This window comes from Sycon ciliatum, chromosome 3, assembly GCF_964019385.1.
Source record: "Sycon ciliatum chromosome 3, ocSycCili1.1, whole genome shotgun sequence".
NCBI lineage: Eukaryota > Metazoa > Porifera > Calcarea > Leucosolenida > Sycettidae > Sycon > Sycon ciliatum.
In genome coordinates this window covers 25,949,933-25,956,560 of record NC_088645.1, presented here as the reverse complement: position 1 = coordinate 25,956,560, position 6,628 = coordinate 25,949,933, and positions in this window count along the sequence as shown.

Sequence of the window (6,628 nt, the reverse complement as noted above, 5' to 3'; positions counted from 1 at the left end):
GCACAAGGCAAACCATTCGATTTCAACCTGACTTTATTCGTCCGGAAGTTTATGTCTGGATTGTTACGCGTTAACCAAGGTTTCCCCAATATAGCGTCATAGCGATGAAGGGGGAACACCGTGAAGGTTTGGTTATCGCTGAAGTCGCCTACGATAACCTTCAATTCATGGGTCGTCTCCATGGGAAACGAGCTTGATGCTCCATCAGCCAGCGTGACATTCAGGTTTTCCGAGCCAATTTCGGTTGGCAGGTTAACTCTCCTGGAAAACTGTTCGGCAATGAAATCATGGGTCGAGCCCGAATCTATTAACATAAGCGCGCGACGACCGTTGATTTTGCCTTCTACACGCAGGAGCTCATGTTCCGTTTCCACATTGACGCTGGTAACCTGGGCCTCAATAGTTGGTGTAACATCTCGCTTGAAATTGGCTTCGGAGCATTCAGCATCATCGTCAACATCCTCCACAGCGAGGCTACTGAATCGGTTACGGGTAGAGACGGAGCACACACTACACGCAGGTGATGCCTTTTCTTGCTGCGTCAGTAATCGCATCGGCCTTACTTACGTCCACCGTTTGGGTGATCTCGATGCTGCGGGCAATTCTGGGCCATATGGCCTGGTCGACGACATGCGAAGCAGCTCCCCTGGGCTCGTAATGTCTCACGTTCCTCGGGGCTTAGTTTTGTTAGCTTTCCGCTACCTGATGGTGGTGCGAATCCCGGCGCGGTCGCCAGTGGTGGTCTGCGCTGAAATCGGCTGTCTGAGGCGACTGCTAGCGCTGACTGAACGGCGGCTGACAGTGTAGTGGGGTGTTCCTTCACTACCAAGGTCCGCATGTTACCGTGCAGGCGTTGACAAATAGCAAGGCTCTGGAGAGTTCGTCAAGTTCCGGCACCTGTAAACTTAGCCGAGAAAACTCCGTTACGTACGATTCAATTGACCCACGCTGTTGGATAGAGAACATATCCAACCGCACTCTTTCCCTGTCATAGTGCGGGCCATACACTCGCGCTAGGGCGCTTTTCAAAGAATGCCAATCCGAAAATTGCTCACCTGCTTCCATGGAAGAAATTAGCCAAAGACGCGCATTCCCAGCGAGGTAGCTAGCCGCAAAGTTAACTTGGCTCTCCGGGTCACCTTGAGGTGAGCACTTCAAGGCTAACTCGACCGTAAATACCCACTCTTTGAACTCGGAAGGGTTGCCATGGAAAACATTCGGTTCTCTGGTAACGCGTTTGACGCTCGGGCTTGTCTGGGAGAGAGAACGCGATCGACACGGGGCTAGATCCGGAGGACTTGAGCTTGATGTAGCAGGTAATTGATGTCGTCCAACTGTAGCAGCCACGTTGTCCCGAGCGCGGCGGATCTCACGGAAAGCGGCGTATAGCAGAGCAGTAGCGGCCATAGCACAAGGCACGTCAAAGGGCAAACGATGATCTCAACCATCCTCAAGCTACCAGTGTAACAGTATAGACTTGATTGATTGGAGAATTCCCCGAATGATGTTCAAACCTGAGGTTATAAAGCAAAAGAAAGGCGAGAACCGCAGGAGTGAGAATAGTAGGAACACAAGGTGTTACCATAAGACAAGCAAGCAGTGTCAAGGTAAAACTATTACAAAGGCAGTGAAGAACATGGAAGAAAGAAAAAATGTGATATGGAGAAAATGATGAACAAAAAATCGTACTTCGAACTAATTTTCGCACAACACTCCTCAGGAAGCACCTCAGGAAGCAGGAAAACTAGTTCGAAGTACGATTTTTTGTTCATCATTTTCTCCATATCACATTTTTTCTTTCTTCCATGTTCTTCACTGCCTTCGTATCCACTCGTTTTTTGAATATAATAAAAGCCTTTGTGAAATGTCGGTTCAGCTCGTTCTGTTGATCGCAATTCTAAAATTATTATTATTATTGTAAAAGAGAAAAGGACATATGGATACGAGTTTAGAGTAACTCTCCATCACTGTAACATGATACTGTATACAGTCAGAAAGTGCAATAACTAGGCACAAAACTGACAGAGTACTGAGACATTCGACGTCCTGACACCTAACTTCAACACATCTCTTAACTCGTATCCATATGTCCTTTTCTCTTTTACATTTATTTATGGCTCAACATCCGAGTTTCAAATTATTATTATTATTATTATTATTATTATTAACTATTATTATTATTAATTCAACATCTCCTGGCTCGTCAGAAGACTGCCAATATAAATGAGAAGTCGGGTGGTAGCCAACCACGGCGAACTGAATAATAAGGAGAGAAACAAAGAGAGTACTGCAAGGGGAGGCATGACGAAAATGGTGAGATTATTTAGGACGAAGAAGCTGAAGCTTGAACTCCTTAATGTCTGTGCATGCTTTAAGGCTAGTTGGCAGGGAAGACCAGAGAGTGTACGCAGAGAAGATAGGAGATTTCAGAAACAGGGAGGTATTGGCACGGGGTAATGAGAAGGAATGACGTGTTGATCTGGTGGACACAAACCAGTTATACTTAGCAAAGTGTTTTGGAGCCAGGTCTAATAAGATCATGTGTACAAGGATGCTAAGATGTTGCTGGTGTCGCTCTAAGGCGCCGGTCACACATGCAGGTGGCGACACCGCTTTTGCGGCTGCCTCCAACACGCTGGCAGTGGGCGCCTTTGCGGCTCTTTTCTGCCGGCGGTCACACATGCAAAGGCTTTGGTACGCAGGCAGCTTCACGGGTCTCCACAGGTGTCGTAAAACTTCTCTGAAAAAGACTGTAGCCTCAAAATTCCTTTCCTGCGCTGGTATGGATCGCAGAAACGCCCAGAATCGCCGACTACGTCGTGACCAGCGACTGCGGAGAGCTATGGAGATTGCCTCAATATTCATGTTGTTCAATTTCTCTTCGTTTGAATCTTGCGGAAGCTCCTTGAGCATCGGTGGACGCCTGAGTCGAGTCCCATGTCGGATGGTTGACCTCGAAATAGAGGGAGAGGAGCAGTTGCTCTTGGTCAGCAGTCCACTTCATGACGAGAGATGAAAAACTAATTTTTCCAAGATCCAAGAGATCCAACAACGACAACGCCGCAAAAGTTGCACTACCGCTTTTGTGTTTCGCCACCAATTTTTTGGTTGTGGCGCTTTTGAGATTGCCGCCGTGGCGCCAGTGGCGCCAGGCGCAGTATCCATGGTGATCCGGGGATATCCCAACTTTTGTGGTGCAGCTTTGGTGGTGTCGCAAAAGCGCCATGCATGTGTGACCGGCGCCTAAGAGGGGAGATACTGAAGCTAAACTGTAGAGACGTTGGGAGGAGAATGTTTGATTTTTGCGAAACAGGATTTTTAGAAGCAGACGCTGGTGTATTTCCAGAGTTTGAACAAGGGCCTGAGACAGACCGCACCACGCTGTGTCACAGTAATCAAATATAGGTAGAATATACGACGTAAAGAACAATTTTCGGCAATGGTCATTTAAATGGTGGCAGTGAGGTTGCAACATGCCAAGGGAGGAGCTAGCTCGCTTGCATACTGACTGGACCTGTGGGGACCAGGCAATAATTATGGCTGTCGAATATAACACCAAGGTGTTTGTGTTCATGAACAATTTTAACGTTAGCATTGGCTCCTGGAAAGTGCAACGGCTGCTAAAAGTAGAATACTGTAGCAGCAAATGAAATGCTGGGCTCTTATTGCGAGCTTCATTCTTATTCATAGCTTGTGGAGCGATTTAGGGGCTTTGAGGGCCCCTTGTCGATACCTCTAATGACTTTGATCTTCGGTTTTTATAGGTTTCCACAAGCTGTTGACAAAGGAAATTCGTACAGATGAAAGAATACGGGAGGCAAAAACCGTACACACTTCTGAAATGCGTAGCTTTTAGTAGTACACCGTACATTTTATGCAGAGTTCATTACCTGCACCGTACTATAATGCATACAGGGAGTTGTACGCACCAGTTTAGAGTATATTCAGCGGGCTTTAAACTAATCCAAGGCCCTCGACGCGTCATCAAGAGTAATAAAATAACGATTGAGCGGGCTTTAAACTCTGATAAGGCCCTTGGCGGGAATGTCGCTGATTGGTCGTTTCCTGGACAACGAGACAGACCTCGTTCTAAATATTAATAGTAGGGGACCAAGAATTGGTCCTTTTTGATTGATTGATTTTTATTTCACGGATCCTCCAGAGGCAAATAGATGCCTATCGAAGGGAGTCTCCTATATAAGTATGGAAAATGAGAAAGTATGTTCGTAAGGGAGAAGAGGTAGAAGATACATTAGAATATAGAGTGCAGAAGAAGTAAATTCAGTACTTCGGGTAGTACATTGCATGCTAATCATAATGAGAATTAGAAAAGCAGCATTGCGGACTACTATAACTGACATATACACAAACTATTGAAACTATCATAGATGTGGTTAGCCTAGACACAAAAGTCAGGAATACCTTTCAAAGAAAACATAGATTGCGAATGATACCGACGAACAGCAATACTAAATTTCGCTGTTGTAGAGAGTGAACGAATATCTTCAGGAAGTTTATTCCAGGCAACACTCAAAGAAAAAAGGGTTGATTTACGAAAGAAGGTGCCAGCTTTAGGAAGAATTATGGATGAAGGGTGACGACTGCTTTGGGAAGAGGGTAGCTGGAAGTGAGACAACAAGGAGGGGTATTGGGAGAATACATGGTGGAAATAGACAAGGCCAAGAATCTGCCGTCGCCATGCTAACGATTCCCAAGAGGACAGAACATTGAGGTCTTCTTTGGAAGTCGTCCAGTCAGGCCGACGCTTGAGTTTACTATTTAAGTATGCTCTAGCAGCAGTAGCCTGCAGTTTATCAAGGGTTGTGGACATGGTGGCTGAAACGGAAAACATCCAAACGGGAACAGCATATTCAAGGAGGGGACGAACATAACATTTATACAAAAGATTCACAGCAGGAAAAGGAAGGAAGTTGGACATGTGGTTTAAAAGAAAAACCCGACCTCGAAATTTGCTGGCAATGTGTTGAATATGGGGGGACAGATTGAGTGAAGGAGTGAGGATGATGCCCAGATGGCGGTGGGAAGAGGGCTGGGTCAGTAACGTACCGGCCATGGTGACGGTCCTGGGATCAGGTGGGTTTGATTTAGGTCTGCAAAAGGGAACATGGACACATTTGTTAGCATTGAAAACTGCTTCAGCTTTATGGGACCAGTTCACACATCTATCAAGGTCTAGTTGCAGGGAGGCAGTGTGCGCGGCGGGTACGACAGTAGGCGGAGAAACGCAGACCATGTTGGAATCATCCGCAAACAGAGTCAGATCGCTGGATTGGGGAATGCTGGGAAGGGAGTTGATAGAAAGGTTGAATAATAGAGGGCCTAGGTGGGAGCCTTGTGGCACACCAGCGGTGAGCGACATATGGGTTGATAAGGAGGTTCCGACCCGCACAGACATCGATCGGCCTTCCAGGAAGTCCATCAGCCACGCGAATGAGTCAGGTGCACACCAACCGGACAGACATGAGGCTAGGAGGCGATGGCTGGTACGATCAAATGCCTTCGAGAAATCGAGAAAGACGGCATCACACTGGGCCCGGTTATCAAATGCAGAGCTGACAGTTGATGTGATATGCACAAGTTGGTCAACCGTGCTTCGGTGGTGGCGAAACCCGAACTGTTTCGGCGACAGTAGTTTGTGTTTCGCTACAAACGCGTACACCTGGCGGCTGATTAACGCTTCGTAGCATTTTGCCACACCATTCAGCAGAGATATCGGCCGGTAGTTAGCAGGGTCATTGCGACTTCCCTTACCCTTGTAAATTGGGGTAACGATTGCAACTTTCCACTCAAGGGGTTGGGATCGGTAAGTGGTGCAGCGGTTAAAGAGAGCAGTGAGGGATTGGGCGAGCACTTCTGCTGTCTCTCGTAGGATCCTGTTAGGAAGACTGCCAGCTGTAGACTTTCGCACACTTAGGGTCGACAGTGCCTTGAATACTTCCACGATAGACAGAGGGCGGATGGCAAATGTTTCCGAAGAAGAAGGCATGGCGAGATCACGATGATCTGCATCCGACGACGGTGTAGCTTGACTATTCTTGGCGAACTGTTGACAGAAGATGTTCGCTTTCTCAGGGTCGGTAACCGCTAAGGTATCGACTCCTTGTATATCAGGTATAGCGGTGTGAGGACAATTGATGTGGCACATTTTCTTGACTCTCTTCCACCAGTCATAAGATCCTCGATCTGCATGAAGGCCTTCTGACATCTGGTCGTAGAAGTGACGTTTAGCTTTACGGATGGCAGCGACGAGGCAGTTCCTTGAAATGCGATAAGCAGCCCAGCACTCAGGGGTATTGACACGTTTTGCTGCAGCAAATAGTCGATCTCGACGTTGACGGAGGCGATGGTGCACAGAGGTGAACCAAGGCTTTCCATAACGATTTGTTCGTTTTCGAACCTTCGGAACAAAAGATAATATGGCTGTGTCAACTAGTGTTCGCCAGGAGACCCATGCTTCATCTGTACTACTGGCTTCTTGTACAGCAGCGAGAAGAGGGAGGCTCCAAAGGTGGTTATTAAGTGCGGGCCAGTCTGTGGCTGCATAGTTGTTCACGAGCAAATCAGAGTGCACTGGTTGCTGGGAACGAGTCTGTATTGCGAGATCAAA